The sequence below is a fragment of the Oryctolagus cuniculus genome, chromosome 9, assembly GCF_051225735.1.
Source record: "Oryctolagus cuniculus isolate XC-2025 breed Fujian yellow rabbit chromosome 9, ASM5122573v1, whole genome shotgun sequence".
NCBI lineage: Eukaryota > Metazoa > Chordata > Mammalia > Lagomorpha > Leporidae > Oryctolagus > Oryctolagus cuniculus.
In genome coordinates this window covers 124903269-124924059 of record NC_142875.1, presented here as the reverse complement: position 1 = coordinate 124924059, position 20791 = coordinate 124903269, and the positions used below count along the sequence as shown (strand labels likewise).

The following is a 20791-nucleotide window of genomic DNA, read 5'->3' as shown; positions in this document are numbered from 1 at the left end:
AAGAAGAAGCTTCACATTTGAGTCCCTTTAATAGAATTTCCTGCTTTTTGAATAAGAGAACCACAGATTCTCATTTTGCACTGGGCTCCATGAATTGTGCAGCTGGCACAGCTGGGAACCACCCAGCCTAACACACCTGTTGAAATGCACCACACAGACGGGGACATGTCCCAAGGCCACCCCCAGAAGACTCACCAATGCATTGATGCAGGTGGCGCTGCATTTCAGTACAGCAACCCCTCTTCCCTGCAGGGGGCTACACTCCAAGACCCCCTGAAAACCCAGATGGTACAGAACTCTGATTTCCCCCTACACTTCCCCCCACACAAACTTGGTTGTTTCCTGTAGGAATCAGGTGTATGTCTCCTGTTCGTGTCTTTTCCATTATCACTAGGCACTCAGTGGCCATCATGCAGGAGTTTCTTTTCCCTTCCTCATTACTTGGCCAAAGACTGACTCTCAGGGTGGAGCTGAGCAAACAGCATAGGAACTCTTCCTTTCCACATCGAGCCCGGAACTCCACTGCCCACTCAGAGGAAGCGCTCTGCAGCCTCTCTTCGGCATGTCCGCACGGCCAGCATCACTCGCCTATGCTTTGAGGCCACGATCTAGAAGTAAGGGAGACTTGCACCCAGACACTGTGGTACTCTGACAGTCGGTCTGACAACTGAGACAGCTGGTGAGTGACCAGTGGGCAGGCAGTATACACAGCACTGACACTGGACAAGCGGATGGGACAGAGCAGGATGGCACAAAACACCGTGCAGCCTAAAACGAATGAATGGCTTATTTCTGTAGTGTTCAGGAACAATTTAATCTTTCAGACCACAGCTGACTGTAGGAAACTGAAACAGTGCCAAGCAAAACCCAGGGTAAGGAGGTACTCGTGTACCACACTCTGAAGTACTGGGTTGCTGCCGTCCGTGCCCCTCTGTCATCACCACAGCAAAGCCGCACAGACGCCACAATCCTTGCGCCAGTACTGTGGCATAGTGGGTAAAGTCGCCATCTGATACGCCAGCATCCCACATGGGCGCCGATTCGAGTCCTGGCTGTTCCTCTTCTGATCCAGCTCTCTGCTTATGCTCTAGGAAAGCAGTGGAAAATGGCCCAAGTGTTTGGGCCCCTGCACCCACATGGGAGACTTAGAAGACATTCCTGGCTCCAGGCTTTGGTCTGGCCTAGCACTGGCTATTGTAGCCATTTAGGGCATGAGCCAGAGGATGAAAGATCTCTTTCTCTCTCCCTCTCTCTCTTTCTCTCTGTCTCTCTCTGCTTCTCCCCGCCCACCTCCCCCATAACTCTGCTTTTTCAAATAAATAAAATAAATCTTGAGAGAAAGGAAAGAAGGAAGGAAGGAAGGAAGAAATGCCACAACACAATGCCTTTGCAACCACTGGCCCAGGCATAACCAGCCAGGCGTAGCACTTAATGCCCAGGCCTGTACAGCACACACCTCTATCCTATGAAGCACTTCCCAGAGCCATGGTGGTTCCTCAGAACCGAAGCCTGGCCGTGGTGCCGGCCCCAGGCCACCCCTCTCACTGCCCCTGCCAAGTTGGTCTGGGACCCGTTATGAAGCCTGCTTGTGTACCGATTTCTGCTTCAAGCCATATTTTCCTTTGTCTACTGCCATTCTCCTCTTTCACTTACTTATTTAGATTACATAGTTTCCTTCCACTTCACTAACTTAACTCCCTGCCTGGAGACACATGCTGGCGAATGTGTCACGTTGCACTGGTTAGATGAGAGACTTCTGTCATTCTTTCACATTGTTCCCCAGGGCCAGCCTCCGGGGAGCCTGGGCGGGGAGGGGGGGGGGGCTAGCATTTCCTTTCACTACCTCCTATGCCAGGAAAACCACGCAGACCGCCTGCTCTGACCACAGTGTGCTCCACTTCCCCCACCTTTCTCCTGTCTCACCTGAAGATGGATTTCAAGCCTGACCAGCCGCCCACCTGATTCTGAGTCCTTCTCTATCTGAACTCCTCCCTTCCTCCCTAGGCTTATGTCACCCTCCCCTACCTGCACCTTCTGCAAAGCCACACCTCTCTCTGAACAATACCAGGAGACACTGGACCACCTGGCCCCTGCAGGGCAGCCCACACCTTTCCCCACTCTTCCCTGCTCTCTCCAAGTTCACAAAATGGCATCCAGTCCCTCCAGGACTGTGTGCCTGCTTCTCTCTGGGGTCTACACACTTGTTGGGGAAGTTCATGCAGCCTCACATGTTATGTAAACAGCCCCAGGGGGATCATCCATCAGTCTGGGATTCTGCCAAAACTTCAAGCCTAAATTTCGGAATCCTTGCTTAACCTCTTCAAGTGGATAACATGGGTTCAGAGTTCTCAACGGCTTTTAACACGTCAAGGTCGGGCCCATGCCAGAGGCAGGGCTAGGAAAGGTCTGAAGACATTGGCCAGGAATCCGTGCCTGCCTGAGTCCAACACACACACTCTCTGTGACCACGGGGAAGTTATTCAGTGTCTCTGTGCCTGAGATTCTAATCTGTAATTTGATAATTACCTAAATTAAAAGCTGTAAGGTACTTAGACAGTGTTTGGTGATACAACAAGTTCTGTATACATACACTGGCCATTATATTGTTGCTCTTCTCCTAAAAACCCGAGCAGATAAGTACCATTGTTTCACTACACAGGACAACACTAAGTAGGTTATGGGAGGTGACGACAGCATCTCCAGATGCTGACATCTGGACTCATCACATTTCCCACTGAATTTCAACCTTGGAAATATCCACAGCCAACAACTACATGAAAAACAGCTAAGTATCACCAGTTACCAGGGAAATTAAAGTCAAAACCACAATGAGCTGTCATCTCTCTCCAGTTGGAATGCCTATTATCAAAAAGACAAACAACAACAAATGCTGGGGAGGATATGGAGAAACGGAACACTCATACATTATTAGTGGGAATGGAAATTAGTACAATTACAGAGACCCATAGGAAGCATCCTCAAAAAAACTAAAAATAGATCTACCAGGTGACCCGCCTGGCTATCAGCCTCTGGGTAGATATACGTAAAGGGAACAAAATCAGCATATGAAAAGATACATGCACTCCCAGGCTTAGAGTGGCAAACATGAGATGAATCCAGTGCCCATGGACGGACCAAGGTCACAGAAATAGGAAATACACAATGGAATATTGTGCAGTCATAAAAAGAGTAGCTTCCTAACACCTGCAGCGAAGTGGGCGGAACTGGAGATCATTATGTTAAGTGAAACAGGCCAGACACAAAAGGACAAATACAGCATATTCATGGACGTTTAAAAAAGTCAACCTAAACTTACAACAGAGATTACTAGAGGCCTGCAATGGTGGAGGGAGGGGAGAGTAGAGGGCCACTGGATAACCGGCCCAAGACAGTAAGCGCAGGTCCTCAGAACACAGTGGGGTGACCTCGGTTCGCAATAACGGATCATACACTGCCGGAGCATATGAAGAGTTAAGAGTCCAGAGACTCCAAAGGTAAAGCTAAGGAAACAGAAATGCTACTTCCATGATCCGATCCACTTACGTTGCACTGCACATGGCTCATGTGTCAACCAAAAAAATTCTCAACTTTGTCATGGGTACCCTTCTTGAATGCAGGGTGGGTGCTCTGCTTTCCCCACACCACATATGCCCTAATAACACTTCCAGTCATCTTTAGAAGTAATGGTTCTTACAACCTTCCACTCAAAAAATAAGAAAAAGCCATTTTAAAACATAATCTTGGCCGGCGCCACGGCTCAATAGGCTAATCCTCCCTCCGCCTTGCGGCACCAGCACACTGGGTTCTAGTCCCGGTTGGGGCGCCGGATTCTGTCCCGGTTGCCCCTCTTCCAGGCCAGCTCTCTGCTGTGGCCAGGGAAGGCAGTGGAGGATGGCCCAAGTGCTTGGGCCCTGCACCCCATGGGAGACCAGGAGAAGCACCTGGCTCCTGCCATCGGATCAGCACGGTGCGCCGGCCGCAGCACACCAGCTGTGGTGGCCATTGGAGGGTGAACCAATGGCAAAAAGGAAGACCTTTCTCTCTCTCTCTCTCTCTCTCACTGTCCACTCTGCCTGTCAAAAAAAAAAAAACATAATCTTGTCACTCTCCTTAAAATCTTCTAAGTTCTAGACCCAGTATATCATACCTCTCTTAACAACACTGATCAGTCGTATCTTTCTCTAAACCTAAGACCACTGCAGTCCACAATTGGCTCCCAACCCAAGTGTGTGTGCTCATCTCCTCCAAGTGCCTCTGCACCAACCTCCTCCAGTGGGACCCACCCAACCCCATATGCCTTCCCCTTAGCTGTGGGCCACAGCGTGATGTCCTCCATCTACCTGCCAAAGGGCTGACAAATCCATGTTTACAACAACTTCCATACAACTTGGCATAGTGGTTACAACACTCCTTGGCATGCCCGCATCCCATACTGGAGTATCTGGGCTTGGGTTGCACTCTGATGCAACTTCTTCTTAGAACAAGGCACCCCAACGTGGGCAAACCAAACAGCGACTTAACTACTGCACCAAACACCTGCTCTATTAAAAATTTCTAATCATTTCTAATCCAGGAAAAAAATGATATGACGTAAATCTCAGTACTACCATTTCACAGATGGGAAAACTGAGACTCAGAGAGCTAAACTACATTCCAATCTTGGGCTGTAAAACATAGCAAAGCCAGGATTCAAGATGAGGAGCTGTGTGTCTCCAAAACCCTTTTTTCTCATACAGAATACCTTTCAATTCTTGCAGAAAAGATGAACTAAGTTTTTTCCCTAAAATTTACAAACTGTTCTGATCCAGTGTGGCTGTAAAAACCATACCCAGCTTCTGGAGTTTCACCAAGTCGGGATTCTGGTTTTCTCCTGGGAAGTCAACAGACGGGCAGACAAAGCCAAGTACAACAGTCCCCATAAGCACCAACTCCCCAGCTCCCTAACTTTCCACCCAACTACTCTGAACCCTCAAGCTTCTTGTCTAGAATACTTAGAATACAGCATCGACAGAGTAGGCGTTCAGCCCAGTGCCCAAGATGCCTGTACCCTTGGGGCTGGCGCTGTGGCGTAGCGGGTAAAGCCACCAGCTACAGTGCAGGCATCCCATATGGTGCCATTTCAAGTCCCGGTCGCTCCACTTCTGATCCAGCTCTCTGCTATGGCCTGGGAAAGCAACTGAAGATGGCCCAAGTCTTTGGGCCCCTGTACCCACATGGGAGACCCAGAGGAAGCTGCTGGCTCCTGGCTTCAGATCAGCACAGCTCCAGCCGTTGCAGCCAATTGGGGAGTGAACCAGTGGATGGAAGACCTCTCTCTCTCTCTCTCTCTGCCTTCCCTTCTCTCTGTGTTTAACTCTTTCAAATAAATAAGTAAATCTTTAAAAGTAAAAAGAAAAAAAGATGCCTGCATCCTATCAGAGTGCCTGGGTCTGATCCCCAGTTCCAGCTTCCGACTCCGGCTTCCTGCTAATGAGGGCCTTGGGAGACAGCAGGGAAGGCTAAGTGACTGGATTCCTGCCGCCCAGGCAGAACACCTGGATTTACTTCCCAGTTCTAGCCCCGGGCATGTGAGGAGTAAACCAGCAGACAAAAGCTGTCTGTCTCTCTGCTTCCCAAATAAATAGATAAGAGCAACAACAGCAAAGAAAAGCTGCACCCAGGGAAGAAAATAAGAAAAAGTAGCAGGGAGCAAAGGCCCTCAGAGGCAAGCACACAGAGGGTGTCCCTTATGTGAGCGCGGGTGGCATGGGACACCTCGCTCCTTACAACACCTGGCCAGGACCCCGGCGGCAGCACCTAACGGAGGGCAGAGGGGGAGGGACTGGCTGGGCATCAAGCTATGTCTACCCCGCAGGGTGAGGCAGCGTGCCCAGCATCCTAGACCATCCCACAGCGCTGGGCAGAAAAAGCCATCCAAGAATCCAAGTCTGTGTCAGAAGCTCTCTGCACTGCACAAAATCACACCACGGGGGAAGCAGATCCAGGAAGACTGCCGCGGTGTGACCAAAGGATCCAAGCTGCAGATCCAGAGGGAACTCACCCAGGTGACAGCCCTCACACAGGTGGCCAGGAGGACTCACAGGGCGGACTTGAGGGCTCCTCTGAGGGTCACTGCTTCCCAGAGTGGACTTGGCCCTCCAGGCTGGCCGGCCTCTTCCATCATTCAGAAGACAAAGTAGCGTATGTTCAAATTCCAACCCAAACAAAAGCAATCCGTCCTGTGTGTGCTGCCCTAAGCGGCAGGAGCTTTCGAAAAAGATAAGGGCATTGTGCAACGGCAGCCACTCTGTCAAGTGAGTTATTAGACAGAGGAAGCAGGCCACAGACTCTGACCCTTGCTTTCACTTTCTTCCATATAAAGTAAACGCAATAAACTTTGCTCATAAAAAAACTCACACTGGGACGGACGGGCAAGTGTTTGGCAGTGAAGATGCGGCCCGGGATGCCCGTACTGCCTATCTGAGTGCCTGGCGTCAAGTCCAGGCTCTGCTGCCAGCTGTGGCTTCCTGGGAGGCAGTGGTGATGGCTCACACGGCTGGGTCCCTGTTTAACACACCGAAGACCTAGATTGAGTTTTCAGCTCCTGGCTTCGGCCTGGCCCAGCCCTGGCCATTGTGGTCATTTAGGAAGTGAACCAGTGGATGGAGGGTATCTATGTCTGTCTGTCTCTCCTGCTTTTGAAATAAGTTAAATAATAAACTTGTATCAGGAGGGGTGCTTGGTGAAGCACTTCAGACACCACTTGGGATGCCCACATCCCATAGGAAGGCCTGAGTTTGGGTCCTTACTCCACTCCCAATTCCCAGCTTCCTGCCAGCGTGCACCTGGGCAGGCAGCAGCTGATGGCTCATGGACTTGAGTCCCTGCCACTCACACGGGAGAACTGGATGGAGTTCCCAGCTCCTGGCTTTGGCCACAACAAGTATTTGGAGAGTGAACCAGTGGATGGCCTCTCTCGGGCTCCCTGTCTTTCAAATAAACTGGAAAAAAAAAAAAAAAAAAAAACTTTCTTAATAACTCCTACAGTTCCACTGTGGATGGGTGGTTGGATGGCATTTGTGCAAAGTGCTATGGAACAGAGGAGGGTGACAAAGGTGAAGCAAAGGACCTAGGTGAGCTCGATCCCAGGCACAGAAATGCAGGAAACAGGGGCACCCTGGGGGGGAGGAGGGTACAGCTCTACAGTCATGCCAGGACAAGACCTACACACTTTCCAACAGGCCTACCTAATTCTTCCCCAGAACTACCTGGCCTGCCCAAAAATCAGCCCCCATGGTACTAAATAGACTCATCCCTGAAAATAGCTCTCCCATCAGGAGAAATTAACTTTGTCCTGCTTACACACACACACACACACGCACACACACACGGAAGGAACACACTCACCTTCCTGAACTTGTACTTGTTTTTATGTCAAATGCTTGATTCCCCTGAATTAAATCGTTAAAGTATTCAGACTCACTCTGGAGTTCAGAAGGTGTCCAAAAATCTCTGGCCAAGCCCAAATATTCTAGAACCTTCTTCCTATGTAAGCCTAGCCTGGGCCAGGAAGATGGGCACTCAGTGCAATTTGCGTTTGCACAACTCCTTCAGTCATGGGCGTTGTAAGGTGGACCACTGGACAGAAACCACCGAATATCTTTCTATTCTGAACTCCTCACCCTTGCCAACAAACACAAGGATATGTGCATGTGGGCCGGTCAAAGGGTGAATCACAGCAAGGAGCCGGAGACCCAAAACCAAGGTCAGCCACAAGCTCTGACAACACACCCTCCTGGACCACGCAGAGTTCAAAGCCCCTTTTCAGAAAAACAAGCTCTTAGACAGGTATAGACTGGTCTCGGTTCACCCAGTCCCACCCCACCCCTCCCCCAACCTGCCTAATAAGTGTGCAAACTTAAAACTCCCATCAGGGCTCATGTTTAAACCTAAAACCCAGCTGTTTGGTGTTTCAGTTTTTTTTTTTTAAAGTGAAGAAAAACACTAAAGTATTTTTTGGCTTTTTGAAACATCAGCAGCTAAGTCAAAGTAGCTAGCATCAGTAATTACTCTAAAATAAAGAGTGGAAAAGAAATAGAAGGGTCTTTGTATTTGGTAGGGTGAGTTAATTCAGTTCAGTTCATTTAAGCCGCAAGCTCCATTTAATAAAGCATCAGTCTCTGGGGTGGTGATATATGTGACAAAAGCTGTAGGGTTTGTTACTAGAAGGTTCTGACATGCACTGCGGTGAATTTGGGAAACAAATGACACAACACGCTACAGATGCAGGGAACTGCACAAGCCCAGAGCAGTTTTGGGACAGTGTCAGTTTGGGGACAGTTTGATGGCTGATTCAGTCGTGAACATATCAACCAAAAATGCTGGCCAGGACGGTGGACACTCTGTCCCTTCTCCACTCAGACAGCAGCCAGCACCAACACTAATCGTAACAGCTCGGACTCTCTTATTGAAACTCATCTGTTTGGTTGTGGTTTTAAAAAAATAAATAAAAGAAAAAGCAATAATTATTATGACTCCCAGGAAAATTTCACAATTGGCTGCTCAAGTATGACTTCTTTTTTTCTTAATTTCGGAACTAATATGACTTTCTAGGGAAATATCTGAAAATAAAAATGTCATTATATGATACTTCCTGCCTGTGTTCTCACCTTAAGCCACGTTCCTTTAATAAAGAATCAAGTCTTGGGTGAGCATGTGGCATAGGGGTTAAGATGCCAGTTGGGACAGCAAATCTCATATCTAAGTGTCTGGGCTGAAGTCTCAGCTCCACTCTCAATTCCAGCCAACTGCTAACTCTCAAGTAAGTGGCTCCAGTAGCTGGGCCCCGCTCACCCACGTAGGATACCTGGATTGAGTTCTCAGCCCTCCAGCATCAGGCTGGCCCAGCCCTGTCTATCACAGGCATTTGGAGAGGGAACGAGGAGATGAGTTCTGTCTGCCTGCCTGTCTCTGTGTCTCTGCTTTTCAAAAAAAAAAAAGAAGAAGAAGAAGAAGAACCAGGACACACGGACACACAGACCCAAATATGAATGGAGCCACACGCATTCCTTCATTCATTCACTGTTTTGGAAAGGTCATTCAGATCGGGCCTCGACATGTAATAGTATCTTGAAAAGACAGAAAATGAATGAGGTCTTTCAGTTAACAATTGGAAAATGGTGCTGCTTAGGATAGAGGCCCTTTGAAAAGTCGAAAGCGAAAACCTCCAAAAGCCGATTTCAGTATAACAAATTATCAACATGTTCTAAATTAACTTAAAAATCACAAACACTCCATGAGTATGAAGACGGGTCTTTGAAGGCACTGGCTCGTCGGTGACTATGGGGAAAATGACCTTGCTTTGATTTATCTCGGGCTGGAACAGTGGCTGACAAGAAGGCCACACTTGTAAGGACTCAACCTTGAGGAATTTGTTCCCCAAAACCCTTGAAATTAGGCACCACAGGTCTGACACTACAAGGAGGACTAACTGTCAAGTCCACGTGTGTCCATCAAGGCCAGATGACCCCAACGCTAAAAGCAACAGGCCAGGTCTTCAAAAAAGTTCATGGAAGTGTGCGTCACAAAAAACCTGTGCAGACTTCAGTGTGTCTGGTTTTTTTGTTTGTTTGTTTTGTTTTTCACAAAAGCTAACTCCTATTTTTCATAAACTTCGTCAAGTGCCCTCATGGTGACTGGGCCTGTAATGATTGTTGGTCAAAAGGAATCTAACCAAGACCGGATCCCAAACACCCTTCCCAGCTGTCCTCTGAAACAGCAAGTTGAGTACACCGAGTCACTAGGACTCAAACTGGGAGTCCAACTTAGGACTGTGGCACAGCCAAGCCCCCAAACCAAGACCAGCTTCTTGGAAAGAAAGCCATGATGAAAACCCGGCCCATCAAGATAACATCTCCTTCACCTGACTGGTTCTTGCAGCTGACTCTCCCAGGTTCACAGGCTGCAGCGTGGACGCACAAACAGCTGCTTGCAGGGAGCGCCCCCAAGCCCACAGGTACCCCCACCCCCATCTCCTTCCTACTGAAAACATGCACTGGAAAATACAGGATGCTTTAAGTACATTCCCTAGAACACAAGTACACCCTTACTGCAGAGCCATCAGCAATTTCTGTGCGCTCCTCCAAAACACAAAGCCAAAAAGAAAACACTCTGGTCTTTCCCCTTAAGGCACTCACTGCCTTTTCAAAAAAAAAAAAGCCTGCAAATCTTTACCCAGGCTTTTACTTTTTTTTTTTTTTTCAGCGAGGAAGAACAATACAGACCCAGGTGTGCCATAAACAACAGGGAAGCAAAACACTTCGTTCCAGCCCTGCAACCAACTGTCCCCGGGACTTCAAAGAGAGAACCCCAGGAAGAGTCCTCGGTCGCATTTCCTGACTCCGGGCTGTGGCTTCTTTTTTCTCCCCCTCGCTGGGATCTGCCCTTTGCATTCAGGGGCCGGGCGGGTGGCGTTTGACTCACAATGAGGTCCAGGCTCATTTCCTGCAGACCTGGCCGCAAGAGGCTCCCACAGCTGGGGAACCGCCTGAGAGAAAGGGGAAACCGGACTGAGCCCACAGGTGGGTCTGTTTCTTCCTTGCCTGAAAGCAAGGATAAGCCAGGGTTCTGGATGGGCAGCCTGCAGGAGTTACCAGTTTTCCCCCCAAAAAAATCAATCACGCCCTGGGCACACGCAGGAAACACCAGTCAGAACGATGGTCTCCCACTTCTCAAACTCGGGCTTCTCCTCCTAACCGGCAGCGGCTCTCCCTCAACAGCAAACTTGGACTTTAAAAACCAAGTTCTCCGCCCCTGTGCTGTGCGCACCCTCCCGAAAGCCAGGGTTTGCGTCGGCCCCACACGGGGAAAGCCCAGGTCGGCATGCCACACCTTCCACCATCTTTCCCTGGGAAAACTCGCTTCTCTGAAGAAAGAAAAGGGGGGGACCCTGGAAACACCACTCCCGGCCGCGGCAGGACCCCCGCGGACTCCCAGCCCCTCGGGGTCACCGCGCCAGCAGGAGGCAGGGTCTCACGGGCGTGCCCCTCGCAGCCGGCTTCCCCGGAGCTGCTCATTCTCAGCCTGCCTGGACTACACAAATCCAAATTCTCAGCCTGCCTGGACTACACAAATCCGGGTTTTACAGTGATCTACAAGATACGTAACAGGCCACAGGAGGACTAAGGAGGGGGGCAAAAACTTTGCTTCTCCAAAAGCCTAATTTTGGAGTCAGCGGTTCATAAACTTTTTGTGGCATTCTTAAACACCTCCACCCAGCAACTCACTGCGCTCCCTGGCCTATCATCACTGAGGGGCCGGGGGCCGGGGGTGGGCGCGTAAGGACACGGACGGGACCCCCGCACGTCCGACCCTGGGGGTGACTGCCACCGGGCAGACACACGGGAGCCACGGGGGCTCAGCTGCAGCCCCCAGGAGCACTCCCACAGAGTGCCCGCTGCCCTCCAAGGGAACGGGAATGAGTTGGAAAAGGAAACCGGCCCGGGGAGGAGGAGCAGCAGCTGTAGCTGCTGCTACAAGCACACAACGGTGCCACCTCCCCGGTCCCGAGCCGCGCCGGTCGCCCTTACCTGCGGGGCGGCGAGGCGCGGGCGCCGGCTTCCCCACGTTCCGCTTCAGCTCCCCTCGGAGTCCCAAGCCCGGCACGCGGTGCGGCCGCAGGCGGGCGGAGCGCGAGTCCTCCGGTCGCTTCCCCACCCCGTCCGCCCTACACCATGTCAGGAATCCGGGCAGGCACCGAGCTGGGCGCTGACATCACTCCCAGACCCAGGTACCTCCCCCTCCCACTGCCGCCTTCTCCCCGCCCCTCCGCGGGAGGCAGCCAACGAGCGCCCGCAGGGGGCGGAGCGGCGCGCGTGCGCCCCCGCTGATTGGGCCCTGCGAGAGTCACTCCGAGGAGTCCACTAATTTTATACATTCCTCGCCGAGCAAGACTGGAGCTGGAAGTGGGTGTTGATGGAAAAAAAAAAGCGGGCGGGGTGGGGGCGGCGGCTGCCTTTCCCACTCTGTGTAAGGAAAGGCGAGCACGGGACGGGGACGAAGGTGGCGGGTCTCCAGGCAAACTTTTCTTGGCGTGCTCAGAAACGAAACGAAACGCCCCCGGCGAGCCCCGGGCTGCGGGAAAAGCCAGCGCCCCCGCGTCGCGGGCAAGTGCGCGCCCGGCGGCGCGGAAAATGGCCCGCCGCGAATCCTCCTGACGAGCCTGCGCCCGCCCAGCCCGCGCGGCCGCGCGCAAAACTTGGCGGGCGCCGGGCCCGGGTCTGCGGGGGAACCGCCGCCGGGGCGCCGGGGCCCTGAGGGCCGCGTGGCCGCTTCCGCGTGCGGCCACGGCGCTCGCGCCCCGCCAGCTTCCCGGGCAAACGGGGCCGCACCCCCAGAGGGAAGACGACTGCTGGCTGCGGTTGGATTGCACGGCGGGAACCCACGGGGGCGTGAGGGGCGGAACCGGGCCGTGGCGCCGACGAACCGCCCGAGGGAAATCGCGGCGGCTGCGCCACCAGTTAGCAGTCAGCCAGCCTTTACCCCTGGCCGTCTGAGCAGTTCCGAGGGATGTTTCTGGAACCCGAGCCAAGGGAGACCTGAGTGCGTCACCCGTCGTCTTCCTGGAAGACAAGGGCTCGTTGCTGACCGACGGGTTCACCGTGTGTGGACCGCGGCGTGGCCACCTGCCCCCACCCCGAGTCGTCCCGGAAACCTGACGTGAGCAGGAGGCATCAGAGGCCGGGATTCGGGAGCAAGATCTCTCGGAGACCACGCTTGAAACCGAGGGCTGTTGGGCTCCGAGGCGGTGCTGTTATCACAGGTGTTGAGTGTCCACCGTGTACCTGCTTCCAACCACCACCACGCTGCAGAAACCCACGGACTCGGGGCCTCTGCTCAGACCTGCCGGACACTGCCCCCACCGTGCCATCCGTCACACCTGCGCCATCCCACCGACTGCGGGTTCCGCCACTCTGAATCTTTACCACTAGAGTTCGGCTTCGTCATCAACGAGCCTTCCTCCCTGGCCCCGGCAGCGCCCAGCTGTGAGCTCTCCCTCCACGCCTGCCATCTCACGGCTGTGCCCAGATCCCACCTTTGGGCCTAACTGGAATCCCCACTCTTCTCCAAAGCCTAGTTCAGTTAACATCCGGTCTTCTGGCAAGACTTCGTTGTGTGCTACAAGGCGAGACAAAGTGTTCAGGCCCTCTGCTGCCTCCTTTCAGGGAACTTTGGGCAGTCTCTCAAATGTCCATCCAGAACCTCCGTTGCCTGACAATACCTGAGCCAAGGTTGTTGTCCAGGTTTCTAGGGTTGTACAGATATGTAGACACATGCTTCGGGCTGGCCCTGGGGCATAGCGGGCAGCTCTGGCGTCTCACCAGTTCGAGTCTCGGCTGCTTCACTTCCGATTCAGCTCCTGGCTCATGTGCCTGGGAAAGCAGCAGCAGATGGTCCAAGTGCTTGGAGACCCAAAAGAAGCTCCTGGATCATGGCTTCAGATTGGCCCAGCTCCGGCTGTTGTGGCCATTTGGGGAGTGAACCAGCAAGTGGAAGATTCTCTCTCTCTCTCTCTCTCTCTCTCTCTCACCCGCTCTGGGGGAGGGGCACTTTGGCCAGAGCCCCGCCCACCCACCATTCATTCAACAACCCCAAAGTCCCCCAGATAATTTCTAAGCCAACCACTTCACCTCCCTCTTAGCCACTCATCCTTGCCTATCCCCAGGGGACACACCTGCCTGTCAGTGCCTGTTCCGTGCCCTGAGCCCCAGATGTCTTCCTCAAACAGTGGCCCAGCCCTGGTCAGAGGCTGGCTGGCCGCATCCAGGCTAAGGTTCTGCCCAACCACAGCCAGGCAGCCGCAGGAGGTGGGGGTGGGAACGTCCTCCCCCAGGGATGGCAGGATAGAATAACAACAGGAAGTCGCCTCCCATCCCCTCGGCAGCTGGAGTGATAACAGCTGCCACCAGAGTCCAGGAAACAAAAGACTCCCGAGGAAAACTGAAAATGAGCCAGGCCTGAAGCTGTCCTGTGCAAGCCAGGGGTTACAGCATAGGCAAGGAGAGAACCGTGCGGGGGGTGATTATCAGCCACCCTGCCCCTCCTTTTAGCTGGAGTTACAGCTCCTAATCTGTTCCGCAGTTCCACTTCATCCCGATACTCCTAACATTGAAACACACAGAGACCACTGGCCCGTGGCTATCCTGGGGAGACGCCAACAGGATCAGCACCCTGCAGCAGAAGCAAAACAACGCGGCTGGGGCAGGCCCCAGAGCTCACCCCTTGTCCTGGCTCCACCAGCTGGCCTAGCGGGAATGTTCACTGGCCGCTCCTGTGGCTCCGCACTAACATCTGTGTAGCTTTGGTGATCCATGTGTCAGCTAGCTACTGCCACGGTCAGCCTTACCCTGGGCATCTGGGAACTGTACACGTGCTGTCGCTGTTGGAGGAAGACACAGGGAAGGCAAGAGAAACCCCACAGTGACCAACAAAAGCAGGACTGGCAGTGCACCCCGAACAACATCCCATCAAGTATGGGAGGCGGAATGCCCCTGCAGCCTTCCTTACGGGGTCTCTGCTTGAATTCACCTGGCGTCCAGGAGCACCTGTCGTGAAAGAACCCTCACCTGTCAAGCCAGAGCCTGCTTTTCTGACGTTTTCCCCCCAAAAGACCTCTGTCTTGAGTCTCATTTGATCCTCTGCACCATCCTGTAAGGCACGAATTAATTAGTGCCATTTTCACATACGGTCTCCCAGGCTTGGCAAGCTCACCTACGCAGATTATTCCAGAACACTCGAAACTGCGATTACAACCCAAGGTCTATTAGACTCCAGAGCTATTTGGGCCTTCTACATCTAAATCATTGTTTGTGGCTTGCATCCTTCCAGTCTGCCCTCCTAACAGAGACAAGCCAACTCTTCTTGTCACCTCATCCCCACAGTGCACAGGCCCGAGGACACACTGCCTACTCACCGGATCCATCAAGTTCATGTCCGTAGCCTGTCTGGGCTTCACCTCCCAGAGCTGCTCCCTGAAGCCCAGTCCTGATCCGCCCCCCCCCCCCCTCGACTCCTCTCAAGACACTTGAACAACTTCCCCTTTACCAGGGAGCAAAAGCCACAGTTTCTTGACTGGCACCCAAGGTCCTTTCCTTCTTGACCTCCGGCTGACCTTTCTCATGTTAGCTTCCAGCCCACGTGCCAGCTGCACAACTCTGCACCCATGTTCCATAGTAACGCATCCTCACTTAGGGAATGAGCGTTCCCATGTCTACTAAAATCCACCTGGCTGGGGCGAGGCAAGCAGCTACTGCGATGTCGTATGCAAAACGACAGAGCACAGGGCCTGACTCACTGTCGCTCGTAAGTAAATTTGTTTTTTTTTTTTTTTCTTGTGACATAAAGCAATCATCCTATTATTGTTAGAGCTGATTTATGGCCCTCATCGACTGCACCTTGCCTGGAGTCCTCGAGGGCAGGATGCTGATCTGTTTCATCGTTTTATCTTTTACAAAATTCAGAGCCGCATTTCCTACACATTAGATAAAAACGGACTGAGTGAAGGGATAAACGCTGTCTTTTTGCTTTAAGCTCTGAGCCTGCTGTGGGCCAGGTCTTCTGAGGTTTGGGAATTACTGACACGAGGGATCTAAGTGCCTCCAACTGTTATCCCAGTCTCATCGCCCAACTCTCAGTGGACGAAACACACGGTGCACATCAGACCCCAAACCTGAATGGAACAAGCTCAGGTCTGCAAGCCTTTCTCAAGGCCATCGCTCCTTATTCCATGGGATTCGAGCAATGGCATTGGTGAGAATCCCATCAGCACGTTACCGTCCCTTAGGTGAACACTAAGCCATGACTCAGCTGTCCCCACTGACATCATCCATGAATCCGGCCCTCCTACTGCCCACAGAGACAGGTAGATCAGCACAGTATCTGCTACAAGTGAGGAGTCGCATTTTAATCACTCTTTTCATGCAACCCAATTAGGCTCATTACTCTCCAGTTACCCACAAGATAAATAAATCAACATTCAACTTAGGCGTTGTGTTAGTCCAAGTTGAAAACATTTTTTAATTAAAAAATAAGCGTGATTGCTCTCTCATGGTCTTTGATTAAAGTTCAATTAATGGCTAAGTTAAACAAATTAAATTCCCTCAAGCAATTAGCTCCATTACAAACTTAGTTAATTGAATTTCCTACAAAGGATGTCTGAGGCCTGTATCCTGAGAGAGGCCACCAAGATGGAGAGCCATCTCTTTATTTTCAAGATTTATTTATGAGAAAGAGTTACAGAGTCAGAGAAGGAAAGAGAGATCTCTCATCTGCTGGTTCACTCCCCAGAAGGCTACAAACAGCCAGTGCTGGGCCAGGCCAACGCCAGGAGCTTCATCCAGGTCTCCTGCAGGGCTCCAAACACTTGGGCCATATTCTGCTGCTTCTCCCAGTCATCAGCAGGGAGCTGAATGGAAACTGGAGCAGCCAGGACACAAACGGCACCCATATGGGATGCTGGCATTGTAGGCGGCAGCTTTATTGGCTATGCTACGATGCGTAGTAGCTCCTTTAACAGAAGATTAAGTCCAGTTTTCCATTCCATGCTGATGATCCGTGGAGTGTTCATCCCAAGCACGCCAGGCCTCTTCCCCAGTGTCAGGCCTTTCTGGGGGTAGCAGGCCTGCCATCCCCACTACCAGCAGGCACTGTGCACACACCTCTTTGGGGTCCCAGGAACATGCTCAGTCAAAGCAGCACATTACTCCCCTTGACTTTCACCTGCCGCAGGCTAAGGAAGGCTTATCTTTCCAATAATCTACCATGGTTCACTACCAATCATCAACATTGCCATGCCCACCATGCCCTGGCTCAGGGCCACAAGGATCCCCGGGCCTCCGACTGACCCATGAATTTCCCCTCCACTCACGTTTTCATCTGGACAATCATTAACTGTTTCTTTGGTCAGCCTCTCCTAATCTTTAACTAACATTCTTCTACTTCGCTAGAATCCACATTTTAAAACGGCACGTTGGACTTTAATCCAGAGCTCTGGCAAAGGAGACTAAGAGGAGTGAGCTGCAGCAAAACACAGAGGAGCGGATGGGACAACTGGTTTACATCAGTGCTGTCATGGAAGGAGTTTTCCGGGCGACTTCAAAGAAGTTGCTGATAAGTGAGTCTTCGGGCTGGAGCGTCTATCTCACAAGGCCTGCACAACGTAGTCTGCTGCTTTCTCGTGCTCCACATTCCATTTGACAGAGACTTTGCCACTGAAAGACACTGACCGCGCAGCATTTGAATTGCCAGGTTATTGGAACTGTGGTTTCTTAACCCAGCCAGGGTATGAAGGAAGCAAAGAGAGCGTGTCCCAGTCATCACCTCAGTGTGTCTTTTAAGTGCTTTCACCCTCTCGACTCTCATTTCTCCTTGGAGAGCTTTCTTGTGACCCTGTACTGCTGAATTCTAAATCAGATACCGTAATTGCCAAAGAACCACCTTGTGCATTGCAAGATGCCATTTCTGGAAAAAGATCTACACCCATTCCTACATAAGAGGAAGTGTAAGAAATAGCACCTCTGCCTTGGCAAAATTAAATAAAGGATGTGCTCTTACAAGAACCAGCGTCACTTGACGTTTCTGCTCTACATGGGGGATGGCATTAAAGTGAAAGAAGAGGGCCCTTGGGTGCAGCCATGAAACCCTGGGCAGCCACAGTCTCCTTGTGACAGAGACCGACTTGATTCCCTGCGCACAGCATGGTCCCTTGGTGACGCCCTGAGGCCGTTACCATCTTTGATGGCGAGGACTGGGCCATATGGGCCCACCTGAATCAAAAACAACCTGGAGGCGGGCATTGTGGTGTAGCGGGTAAAGCTGCTGCCTCCAGTGCTGCCATCCCATATGGGCACCGGTTCTATTCCCGGCTGCTCCTCTTCTGATCCGGCTCTCTGCTGTAGCCTGGGAAAGCAGTAGAAGATGGCTCAAGTCCTTGGGCCCCTGCACCCATGTGGGAGACCTGGAAGAAGCTCCTGGCTCCTGGCTTCAGATGGGTGCAGCTCTGGCAGTTGCGGCCATCTGGGGAGTGAACCAGTGGATGGAAGACCTCTCTCTCTCCCTCTCTCCCCCTCCCTGCCTCTCTGTAACTCTGCCTTTCAAATAAATAAATAAATCTTTAAAAAAAAAAAACAAAAAAAAAACAAAAAAAAAAACCTGCCAACAGCCTGGGGCAGAAAACAAAGGAACTCCACAGGAGCAGTCACTAACTAGCTCAATCAAATCTTCTCCCAAGACACTAAGCATGAGACAGACTGAAAACCAGAAAATAGAGTCAAGGAGAAGCAGAGGGGCAGAAAACAGAAGCAGGGGTAAGCAGAAGCATGGGGGATAGCAAATGAGCTCAGCTAAAAGCAGAACGGTCAGATAAATCAGAGCCCCCTGAGAACAGTGAGAAGCCATGGGAGTAGTGGGCAGCGGCTGCAGAAATGAAGTATCTTGACAATGAAATGAAGCAATCTTGACAATGACTGACCGCCGGCACATACCAACTCCTATCGTGAATGCTTTAGCGACATTCACTTTGACCGGGAGATCTGACTCCTTCCCACTGGTGGAGACACTGAGCCTGGGAGAGCTTCAGCAACTCGCTCAGGGTCACCTGTCTAGGAAGAGAGTCAACCCGGCTTGGCAGCAGAGCCTGTGCTGAGATGCCGATCTGAGAGTGAGAGGCAAAGCAGACTCACTGTTGAATCCTGAGCCCGTTCTCATGAGGCCATCTCCTTCCTCAAGTTTCTCACCACACCTCTAACACCTGCAGTCAGCTGAATGCCTTGACCTTGAAAGGACTTAATTGATGCTGTGACTTCTTTACATGAGATTTATTTATTTATTTGAAATACAGAGAGACGAGGAGAGACAGAGATATTCCATCTACTTGCTCACTCCCCACATGGCCACAAGAGCTGGGTCTGGGTCAGCAGCCTGGAGCTCCATCCTGGTCTCCACATGGATGGCGGGGGCCATCGTCTGCTGTCTTCCCAGGTGCCTCCCCAGGAATGCTAGCTCAGAAGCAGAGTAGCCAGGGCTCCACCAGGCACTCTGATAAGGATGCCTATGACGCATGCAATCAGAGGCACAAACTGTGGCAATGCAACCCCAACCCTGGTGCTCTGACTTTAAATGAGACAATAAATCAGCGTGAGAGCACTTCACTTCCCCTGAAAGAAATGCGCTGGACAAAGTGAGCGTTTTTATTCCGAAATGAAGTGAAAGTTCTAAAGACAGGATTTCATGATCAAGATTATCTCTAAATCCTGTTTCTTGGGGACATTCCTGTGGGTCAGCCCAGTCTGTCTTAATGGTGTGTTTTGCCACACACGGAGGGAATTCTCGAATGTGTTAGTTTACAACACGTAATTATCATTGCATATTAATTACATGTCATTATATTAATTGCATGGCCCTGTCCTACCTCATTCCTTCCCTAAGTAGAATACAGAGGCCATGATTATGGGGGCAGAGAACAAAGCCCACAGGAAAGGCGCTTGACTACTGCTTCATCTTTCCACTGCCGCTCACATCAGCAGCCAGATCTCTCGGCATCTTGAAGGAGCTCAGATTTATTCTAATTATAAATGGGAACAAAGTCAAGACATATCTGACTACCATCTTGTTTAACTAAAAAAAATTCCCTTAACAACCTCTTTTCTCTTGAACCGAGTACCCTTGCGAGTAGGAAAAATACAGCTTTCTCGTGGGACCCATCTATGAAGTCTGAGCTTCCCTATCAAAGGGGCAACCATAGGACGCTGTGAGTCAGTGATTCTGACCTCACGTTCAACAGGAAAAGGACTGGACCCCTCACTTACTCCTTCTTGGAAGTGGCTGAACAGCAAAGAAACGGCAAAGAAGATCCATTAAGGTGTGTTCTGTTCACTGGGCCTTGAAAGCTGCGGAAACAGCAGAGAGAGGACTTAGGAGAACTTCATGGCTTACCCTAAACGCTATTTCCATGTGATATTATTGTTTGAAAAAATAGTAGTGTTGGATGTTTTATTCTAATCCATTTAACACAATGGGTTCCAAATTATTTCAGAACCAACAATATGTCAAGGGCAACAATGTCCCCTTCCAAAACGCCACTCAAAATCTCCAGACTTGTCCATCTCCTAATGAGGATTAATCTTACCAGCGCGACTATATTTGTCCTGTCCTATTTCAGACATCAGGGGTGCGTTCAGTTGCCGTCTAAAGCTTTATTTATTTATAGAATAAAAGAGTCATATGTGTGGCAATAATAACACTTTTGTCAGAAAGTCAGGCAGCGACCTGCAAGCTCTGGGCTCCAAATGGCACATTCAGTGGAGCCTACTTCCTGCGCAGCCGCCAAGAGAGGGAGGGGGAGAAAGAAACTGCTCCGGTGCAGCAGAGACCCTCAGACTGGAAATAAGCAAATCATCAACCCATCTTCTCTGTTCACCCAAGCAGAATCTCTCAGCGCTGAAACGTCCACGCTCCCTCACCCTCCGCTCTCACTGGCTAATGGCTCCCTGACCTCAAAGAGAGAAGAAGAAAACTGGTTCTTTCTTGTGGCCTGGGACCCAACCTCGGCAAGATGATGAATGGGAGACTTCCAACACCCTTTGTGGTCTCCCTTTCATGTTCTCTGAGAGCTTATCCTGGAATGTGATTTCATCTTCCCAGCAACCCTACAAGTAGGTGCAGTGATTATCACCACTTTCTCCATGATGAAATTGAGGTCTACAAGCAGAACCGGCTTCATGAGTGGGTGATGCGTGCAGCGGCCCAGGGACCTCGG

At 51.3% G+C, this 20791-nt stretch overlaps 1 protein-coding gene and 1 long non-coding RNA gene across 13 annotated transcripts in view; both read right to left on the bottom strand.

The window, feature by feature from the left end:
- The window catches only part of PPFIBP1 (PPFIB scaffold protein 1), a 178000-nt gene extending 166034 nt beyond the window's left edge, over nucleotides 1–11966 (bottom strand). For 3 of the 12 annotated variants that reach the window (XM_089304761.1, XM_089304764.1, XM_008259472.5), the window contains exon 1: nucleotides 11568–11799. The gene's annotated coding sequence lies outside the window, so the exon portion shown is untranslated. Of the gene's footprint in view, nucleotides 1–11567 lie in introns of all 12 variants that reach the window. The other 9 variants (XM_051850901.3, XM_008259471.5, XM_089304760.1 and 6 more) reach the window with 6 other exon arrangements.
- Nucleotides 11967–16026: 4060 nt separating this feature from the next.
- On the bottom strand, nucleotides 16027–19932 carry LOC149124758 (uncharacterized). The gene is made up of 2 exons (XR_016213652.1): nucleotides 19842–19932; nucleotides 16027–17256 (listed from the first exon to the last, which is right to left on the bottom strand). It is a non-coding gene; the product is annotated as an uncharacterized LOC149124758 (long non-coding RNA).
- Between the last annotated feature and the right edge of the window lie 859 nt (nucleotides 19933–20791).